This window comes from Silene latifolia, chromosome 9 (assembly GCF_048544455.1).
Source record: "Silene latifolia isolate original U9 population chromosome 9, ASM4854445v1, whole genome shotgun sequence".
NCBI lineage: Eukaryota > Viridiplantae > Streptophyta > Magnoliopsida > Caryophyllales > Caryophyllaceae > Silene > Silene latifolia.
The window spans coordinates 183,383,118-183,393,624 of NC_133534.1; positions in this window are offsets into that span (position 1 = coordinate 183,383,118).

Consider the following 10,507-nt stretch of genomic DNA (forward strand, 5'->3'; position numbering starts at 1 on the left):
GCGAAGCCCAAAAGCTTAAGTAGTAACCTCTTTACCCTCTAAGTCCTCCCTGAGACAGTTACCAGGGGATAGACGGGAATTTTGAGAATCATTCCGCTTGTGCTGTTACACCCAGCCTTTAGGGTGCAGACATGGAAATTTGAACCCACATCATTTTTCAACCCATTTGCACTCGTGGTTCATCAAACCCGAGACACCCATTCCAACCACATCAGCAGCCGTAGCCCTTGGCCTTAGCACCACAAAACAAACCTTCAGAATGATGGTTAACCATTCCAACTTGTTATTACCAAGCTCCACATCCCAAAAGATCCAAGCCTTTTACACCTAACCCTAGACATGAGATTTAACGGTACTTTACAGGCTAGAATGGGATACGACATGATACCATAGGTGAAACCTTCGAGTGTGTACACACAATCAAAATGCCATGTTTATGCACCATGATCGAACTACGTCGGATTTGATTTCGCTCCACGCGAATACGTAGGCAGTCCTTCTGAACAAGGGATTCAATCCACTCATCAACCAAGTTGTCATCTTGTCGGTTTCTTACGGGTCTTAACCAAGTCCAAATGAAGCCACCTTTGTTTGAGTCGGTCTTAGCACTCGATGTAGGCTAGGATGAGGATATAGGTTCTGATGAATAGTATCGAGTCTCAGAATGAGCTTTATCTAATGGTTTAGGCAAAGATGCTGAGTCACATAGATGTGGGTTTGTGTTGGGAACAGAAAATATGAAAAACCCGCTGAAAAGAAAGAAGGCGTGGAAGAAAAATAGTAAGAGCCCGCTGAAAAGAAAGAAGGCGGTGGCAAGAAATGATGAAAACTCGCTGAATAGAAAGGAGGTGAGGAGAAGAGTGACAGAATGTTCCCAACAAGAGTGATGTGTGATGTCTAAATGCTTTCATAAGATCAACCTGTGTTTAGTGTCTGGGCGAAGCCAACGTTGTTGCTCTGTGAGTTTAATCCACCTGGTCAATGCCAAGTGATCTTGATTCCCATGTGCCCTCGGGAGCACGCCCATGCCATACGATATCTCCGTCCCAAGTTCGACGACCTTGTGATTCCCATTTGCCATCTTTTGGCGCCGGAACGGCCAATTTACCTTTCTACCCCCAACAAGTCAATAATTGAATTAAAACCCGTGCACACTTACGGTTTTATTTTCTTTTTTTTGTTTTACGGTAGTGGGCTACGCCCACGTTGTTTACAAGTCATACGGAGTGTCTGAGTCGTATTTCATGCTCACCCATCAAGGTTCGATTTCAAAAAATTTCAAAATTTCAAAATTTCAAAATTTCAAAATTCCAAAAACTTTTTGCGAATTGTGGATAGATGATCTAAGTAGAGGAATCTTTTTGGGTCGATGAACCAATCTTTCGAAATTCAAAATTCAATTTTTGAAGGGCCGATGGCCCAATTTTCTAAGTGGTGACATTCGAAATGCGGGTCGATGACCCAATTATTCAAAATTTTCAAATTCAATTTTAGGGTCGATGACCAAATCTTTCAAATGATCCAATTTCAAGATCAATGATCCAAATGTGCTTATGTGATGATTATTGCTAGTATGTTTTTATGTTTCAAATGTAGCAGGATATACTTCAACTGGGGGCTCTAAAGTCTTCGACTTTAGAGCCATTGCAAACTGGGGGCTCTGAAGCCGTTGGCTTCAGAGACCATTATTAAGATGTAAAGGATGACATCCACCAAGAATTCAATTCAATACAAGAGTATGAAATGGAAGAATTCCGTAGCTGAAAGCAAATGATGAAAGCGGCGGCAACCTCCTCGGAAAGTCCCGTCCCATTTGGACACCTGCCAGCAGATGATAAATTTTGGGCAAATGTTAGCAGATGACGAATTTTGGACAAATGCCAGCAGATGATAAACTTTGGGCATGTGTCAGCAGTTGCCGAACTACGACGCGGGTTTGATTCCGTCAGAAACGGATACGTAGGCGCCTAAGGATAAGGCTCAATCCACCATTTATGCAATTTATGGGTCGATGACCAACGATGATATTTCGACGCAACAGAAGCAAGAGTCGATCCCCAACGAAGTTTCAGGTATGATCCCTTCTTATGGCTGGCGAGCTTATATACGCAAGTCTAATGGACTATAAACGACCCGCAGAATCCTCAGGTCGAAAGGGACCTGGGGTATACTTTGACTTTCGCCTTGTCCAAGCCTCAGTCAAAGTGGGGGCTCTGTAGATACCCGTATCCGTCGATATTGGAATTTATAGAGAACCCGACAAACACCCGATGATGATAGGACACATGTATTCTTTAGTTGTCATTGTCATTATTTGGAGCTCGTTTTACGAGGTAGAATGGGCGTCGTCGATGAAGTATTTTATTAATTTAAATGATATTTAAATTAATGTTTTCTTTAGTGAGTTCATTTTACTAATTTAAATGATATTTAAATTAAAGCTTTTTTAAAGTGATTTCAATTTAATTTATTTTATTTTGAATTTATTTTCCCAAGTTTATTTTATTGAAAATAAAATAAATAATTGATTTGAAAAATCATTTTATGAATATATTTGATTTGAAAAATCATTTATTTTAATGTGTTAATTGATTTGAAAAATCGATTTTAAAAGCGAAGAAAACTCGTTTTTAAACATGTTTTTTGAGCTCGTTTTTAGCTCGGTTTTTGAGCCCGTTTCCTTTACTAATTGGCACGAATCTCGAGTACACTAACCAACCTAAGCCTCTACCCATCCACCCTTGTTCGAACCCCCTATCCACGGCCCAAATTCCATCCCCAAACACCCCCCAATCAGCCCGCATTAAACCGAGCAGCCCCCTGTTTTGGCAGCCCAATCCCGAGCCCAAAACCCGCTCCAAACACTACCAAAACCCGTACCCATTAACCCTAACCCATACCCTAATATCCTACCCATATTACCTTACCTTAATCACCAAGAAAAACCCCCAAACGAACCCTAGAAAACCCCCCAAAAGCTGCTGGACAGCAGCTATGTTCAGCAAACCCGATTGCCTCTCCCTCTCTTTTACCCTACTTTAACTCCTTATAAATACCACCCCTTCACCATACATTCATTCCTCTAAGTTCTCCATACATCCTACCATCCCCCACAAGCTTTAAACCTCAGAAACAAACCCTAAACATCCTTCAAAAACCCTAAACCAAACCGACACACAAACTGAAACTGTTTGTGTGTCCTCTTCGAAAACTCATGCGTTCCTCCATCAAACCTCCATCAAAACTCGATTTTCTTGTTCCTAATTAACCACATAACATCCATATACACATTAGACAAAGATTTACGAGCCAAATTGCCCTTGAGAGTACACGAAATCCCTCGAAAAACAGAGTGTTATACACTCTGTTTTCGCGGTTTATTCTTGTCTGTCCAGTTCTGTTTGTACTCGTTTTTCGTGCCCAATAACCCAAAACGAGCAGGGGTTGCTTTAAGATTCCTGTTCTCCTCTCTTTCTAGTTTTCAAAACATCTTTTAGATCGAATTTTCGTCGTGAAACGAGGGAGATATCATTGTTTGAAAATCGCTGTCCAGAAAGTTTCCAAAACGCGTGTTTGCTTTGCTCTTCGTCGACGACGGCCTCTCGAGATAAAATCTACCATCGATTACGACCCAAGACGGTGTCAACGATACATGTAGGTTGAGGGTGCATCAAATCCTCTTCTTTTCCCTTTTATTTCGTTTGTTTTATGCTTTTTTATTTGTCTTGTTTTTGTTTGTTTTTTCGTTTTAATTATCGTTTGTTTTAATTAATTATGAAACTAGTTAGTCCGAGTATGAGTTAAACTACCACCATGAACACCCGCGTTGACTTGAGATGGGAAAAGAAACCGCTCCTTCTGTCGGTCGTACACCCCCGTCTCATTTACATATCCTCGTGTTCAAGGTAGGGCATAAATAAAACGAGTTTCTAACTTCGCTCTTCGCTTTTGACCCCTTTGTTATTTCGGCCAATTCGACATACCCTAGGACCCGTTGTATGTTAGTTTAACCTCTGATTGTTAACCTATGACGCATTTAGATGACATTAAATTAATTTAATAACCTAATTAGACACATTAGGGTGCATTGACATAGCTTTAAAAATCAACTAGCAACTCTGTAAATAATTGAACGCATCTTTCTCTTTCACCTAATTTCTCGCTAGTATAAGAGTGCGTGATTAGCACCTTCTTATTAACACTCGATGAGTTAACTTAATTTGCAAACTTGACCTAATTCAACCCCTTTGGGGCCGCGTGGAACACTCGATCTTAAGCGAAGCTTTCTGACCTTTTTTTATCATCGTTTTCTAATGTATCTCCTGTATCGCTTTGCAAATCCATCTAACTAATGAACCCGACCTAGGAACTAGGGTAGCCGTGTCTGTGGCCGTGGCTTTAGGCCGTGGGGTTGGTCATGCTTCTTTTTGTCTCGTTTGTTTTATATCTTTTGTTCTTTGTCGTTTGATAGCTTGTAATTTATCGTTTGCTCGTCGGGTTGTAATCTTTCGAGTTAGTTTTCTTCTTTTACGAGTCAAAACCTCTTCAAAAAAACCTTAGTCTTATTTGGTTAGACGGTTGTTCCCCAATGCTTGTAGGAGCGTAGTAAACCGCATGTTGTCTAAAGCAACATGGCCCGGTTTATGCTAATGCATGCTTTGGTGCGTAGCCCTATGTCTAATTCGATGAGATTAAGTGAAAGCACGCATCATGAGGAGTGACCCAAGGCCGTGTGTCATGTAGGCCATGAGTCACCCCCTTTGTGCACGGTTTTCTAGGCCAAGTGGCCGTGTTTTGTGTCGTTTATAGTTACGTATGTAGCAATTGTATTTAGATCGAGTTGTATCTTTAATTTGTTGTTGTGTCGGCATGAAATGCCTGGTTTGTAATAGGTAGATCCCAACGGCTCCCCCATTCCCCCTTTAAGCCTTGTTTGTTTCGTTTGAATGTTGCTAGATCAATCAACCCACATGCTAAATTACAACTTTGACAAAGTTAGTTTAGTTGCATCTAAAACGACATAGAAATTGTTGTCACATGATAGGGTTAAAACAACGTTTGCATTTCATATATCGTAGTAGCTATGACCTTGTTTGAAATCCGACACTTGACTTAGTAGAGGCCGTTATTGACGGGCGGGGTTGGGTGTCCTTATGGGCTTCCCAACACGTACCCTCACCCCTTACTCAAGATCTATGGTTTGTGGATCCGTCTAAATACCATTGGATTACGAGAGTCATTCAAATCGAGTGATATAGGGTACAAGTCTTTATCTTTAATCACTCGTAGTCGATTGGCTTTATGCTTTTCGATGAAAGGTGTAAAGTTGACTTGAACGGTTCCAAGTTCCCATAAAACTTGGTGGCGACTCTAATATGTCTTAATTCGATTCGAAAGAACCTCGAGTCGATTATGCCGGGTGTGGATCCCTCGGACGCAGTTCCCGAGGGCCTTGTCCACAGTAATATAAAATTACTTTCTCATAAAATGGTCATTTAATTACTAGTTAGTATAATTCACAATATCTTGTAATTATAACTAACTTATCATTCTCATCTCGCGTGTTTCTTAAACACCGATTAATTTTAGAAATATAACTTCTTAAATTACTAAATAAAATCTCATTTAATCACATTATAATAAGATGTCATTTTTCTCTCTTATGATAATAACTTGTTCAATTTTAAGGAATTAATTAATCTGTATCGGCATACAACCAATTAACCTTTTCAATTAAGGGAATCGTCCTTTAGGTGTGACCTCAAGGGATCAACTGATCACCACCGTCGCACGACAGTAATGTCAAACTCTAGCCAGCCAATCATTACCGATATGTGTGGACCAGTTGACTATATATATATATGTATCATCCCTTCCATAGTCTTGAAATAAGATTTAATAATGATATTTAAATCATGTGATCGCACTATTATTGAGGACACATTTCCCAACACATAGGACATGTGAAACACGTAATTTTCCAGATAGCACGTCAGGTTGAATCACTGATAGCAAAGATATAGTTTTTACCTGGTTCAGGCTTGACAGAGAATTTATACATGGAATAGTTTCAAGTGTGTTACATTCCAAGATCTTGGTATCATTTCTCCTTCTAATGTTTGGAGCTTATATGATCCTTGTCCGATGATTGAGTTAATTAAGTAAGGGCCTTCCCATGTAGGGGCTAGCTTGCCTGCTGCTTTTTCTTTCTTATTTGGAAAAACTTTTCGTAGGACAAGGTCTCCTTCCCTGAAGACTCTAATCCTGACATTTTTGTTGTAAGTTTTGGCTACTGCTTGTTGATATGATGCCATCCTGATTTTGGCAGCGTCTCTTAGTTCTTCCGTCAGGACTAGGTTGTCTTGCATCATGCTGCTGTTTGCCTCAACATTGTTCAGGCTATATCTTGATGTTGGCACCCGGACTTCTGCAGGGATGACAGCTTCACAACCATACACCAAAGAATAGGGTGTTTGGCATGTTGATGTCTTTGGAGTTGTCTTGTCTGCCCATACTACTAATGGAAGTTCTTCAGCCCATCTGCCTCGTCTTCTCTTCAGTTTCTTTTTTAAGCAGCTTATGACTACCTTGTTGCTAGATTCAGCCTGGCAGCTTTTGGATATCCAGGGGTAGACGTGACCAGGTTGATGTTCCACTCTTGGCAAAATGCTTTAGTCCTCTTTCCCGCCAACTGGGTCCCGTTATCACACACTATCTCTGATAGGACTCCATATCTGCAAATGATATTTGTCCTGATAAAAGATATTACCTCCTTTTCAGTCACCTGCCTGAAAGAGTCAGCTTCGATCCATTTAGAGAAGTAGTCGGTCATAGCCAACATGAATACTTTCTGTCCTGGAGCTACAGGCAATTTCCCTACAATATCCATGCCCCAATTCATGAATGGCCAGGGTGCAGAAATCGAGTGAAGAAGTTCAGATGGCTGGTGTATTATTGGAGCATGAATTTGACAGGCTTCGCATTTTGAACAATATTCCAAGCAATCAGCCCTCAGTGTTGGCCAGTAATAGCCTATCCTGAGTACTTTACTTGCCAGGCTTTTTCCTGCTTTATGATTGCCACAGTGTCCATCGTGTATTTCTTGGAGTACTTGTTTAGCTTCATCAGGCTCTAAGCATCTCAGGTATGGTCCAGCCTGCGATCTCTTGAATAACATGTTATTGATGATAGAATAGGTTGAAGCTCTGTTTTTAAAAGCCCTTGCTTCATGTCTGCCCTGAGGTAATATTCCTTGGAGGAACCAATCATAATAAGGTTTGGTCCAAGAATTATTATCTTGATTGACAGATTTGACTTGTTCAGTTTTATTGATAGTCGTCTCTAATAAATGAACAATTGGTATTTTATCAAAAATTACAGGAGTAAAATTTGAACCTAGGCTGGCCAAAGCGTCAGCCTGGGTGTTCAGGTATCTTGGTATTTGGTCTATATCAAATAAATCAAATTTAGTGGTAAGGTTTTTTGCATGTTCTAAATATGAAATCATTTTTGCATCCTTAGCCGTATAAATTCCCTTTATTTGATTAGCAACTAAAAGTGAATCAGTTTTTACCTTTAGGTTTTGAACACCGAGGTCTAGACATACATTTAAGCCTGCTATCAGGGCTTCATATTCTTCATCATTGTTGGTAGCTTTGAACTCACAGCTTACAGCCTGAGCTATCACGTCTCCCTGTGGCGATTTAATTAAGCACTAATCCTAACCCTGTCCCCCTGGCATTGGATGCCCCATCTATGAAGAAAGTCCATTCTTGGTCTGGGGTTTTATTTTCTAATTGGTTAACTTCTTTTTTTAGGTCAGGTTCTAGGTTAGGGCTGAAATCAGCCACAAAGTCTGCTAAGGCCTGCGATTTGATCGCTGTCCTGGGTTCAAAGGTAATATCATATATACTGAGCTGAACTGACCACTTGGCCATCCTACCTGACAATTCAGGCTTGTGTAGGACAGATTTTATGGGTAAGTTGGTCCTGACTATGATGGGGTGACACTCAAAATAAGGACGTAATTTAGCACATGACATAATTAAAGGTAAAATATATTTTTCAAGTAATCCATACCTCATTTCAGCATCTAGCAGGCTTTTACTTACATAATAGATAGGATGTTGTTGGCCTTCTTGTTCCTCTACCAGGACTACACTTACTGCTGTGTCAGTGACGGATAGGTATACTGACAGGGGTTCTCCTTTCTCTGGTTTAGCCAGTAAGGGTGGAGACGACAGGTACGATTTCAAGTCCTGAAAGGCTGCTTCATGCTCAGGTGTCCAATGAAACTGTTTATTTTTTCTGAGCAGGTCGTAAAATGTTTTACACCTTTTTGAAGATCTTGATATGAACCGGTTTAGGGCAGCTACCCGGCCTGTCAATTTCTGAATATCTTTGACAGACTTGGGTGATTGCAGTTTCAGGATGGCTTTTATCTGTTCAGGGCTGGCCTCCATGCCTCTTTTTGTCACCATGTATCCAAGGAACTTACCTGCATAGACTCTAAAGTGAAACTTTGTAAGGTTGAGTTTCATGTTGTATTTTTCCAATATTTGGTATGCTATTTTCAAATGCTTCACATGATCTTCAGCATTTTTAGATTTTACTACCATGTCGTCTATATAGACTTCCATGATATCACCTATTTGATCCTTGAACATCATGTTGACCAGGCGCTGGCACGTTGCCCCTGCATTCTTCAGGCTGAAAGGCATGGCTGTGTAACAGTATATGTCTCGTTCTGTAATGAATGCAGTACTTTCCTGGTCAGCAGGGTGCATTTTTATTTGATTGGATCCACTGGAGGCATCCATGAAAGTCAGCATCTCATGCCCTGCTGTGGCAGGGGAAACGGATCCCTAGGGCAAGCTTTATTCAAGTTAGTGTAATCTACACAAACTCTCCATTTATCATTCTTTTTCTGCACAACAACCACGTTAGCTAACCATTCAGGGTACATTACTTCCCTGATCATTCCCATATCCATAAGTTTTTCCACTTCCTCGTTAATTATCGCATTTCTTTCAGGTGCAAATTTTCGTCTTTTCTGTTGCACAGGCTTAAAAGATTGATCAATGTTAAGTTTATGTGTATTAGCACTAATTCCAGTCATATCAAAATGAGACCAAGCAAACCAAGATGATTTATTCTTAAGAAATTTTACCAGTTCTGGCCTGACACAGTCTGGGGCGTCAGACCCTATTAGAACATACCTGTCAGGATACTCAGGGTTTAGGATTACCTAATCTGTTACCATCCTGGACGGTGCCACATAAGTGCTCCTGACAGGGTACGTAATTGCTATGCAAGAGACTTACCTGCTTTAGAACGCTTTAAGGCTATTGTATAGCATTCTTGGGCTGCTTTGTGTTATCCTTTGATTGTGGCTATGCCTCAGTCTGCTGGAACCTTAACGCACTGATGATAGGTTAATGGTACAGCCTTGACATTATGGATCCAGGGTCTGCCCAGATTTGCATTGTAGGATGACAAGCAATCCAGGACTCCAAATTTCTCATAGGATGATACTCCTTCAACATAAGTTAGAAGATGAATTTCTCCCAATGTGCTTCTGGTTTCTCCACTGAACCCTACAAAATGCTGGATTTCTTGGTGATTTTCTCTTCACCAATATTCATGGCTTTCAGTACATCAAGCATGATCAGGTTCACTAAGCTGCCTCCATCCACTAGGATCCTCCTCACTGCAGCGGTTCTAATCTGCAAAGAGATTACCAGGCCATCATGATGAACATCAGGAATTCCTACCAGGTCACAATCACTGAAAGTGATTGTTGTGGACATGGGCTACAGGCCGGTCTGCGGGCGAGAGCCGTCTACCGGTCCGTATTCACGGGCCACCTGCACGCCAAGCCAAATTGTGGACATGCAGCAGTCTTTTGAAAGCCACGCTCGGTGACGTAGAAATGCTTTCGACCGGATCACTTTAGATCGACCGATTTCGTCTTTGCAAAGGTCTTGAAACGATGTTTGAGATGTACGGAGTCGCCACCAAGCAATTATGGGATGCATGGAAACCATTCGAAATCCACTTTATACCTAGGTCAACCAAGGCAAAAAGCGGTGTTTTACATAGGTAAAGATAAGGACTCGTCCCCCCTTTATTATTCTATGCCTGAAATGACTATCGTACACCCTGGATAAGGCCATCCACTATCCAAAGGTTCTGAGTTAGGGGTGAGGGTACATATTGGGAAGCCCTTTAATCGAACATCCAATACCGCCCGCGTTAGTGGCCTCTACTGATCGATCGTGGTTGTTTAAGTGCAAAAGTTGATAAAACGGTTTAAATGCATGAATGCGCATCCAAAAGTTTAACCTAACATGTGAAAGTTTGCTAAGTCGGTTTGTTTATCCACATAGCATGAAATTGATGTCGAAGTTGGATTTAGATTGATTTGCATGTGAAAACAGAAATTAAACATCCATTAACCAAATTCGGGTTACGATGCTTAACACGATCCATTTATTTGAAAAAGGTG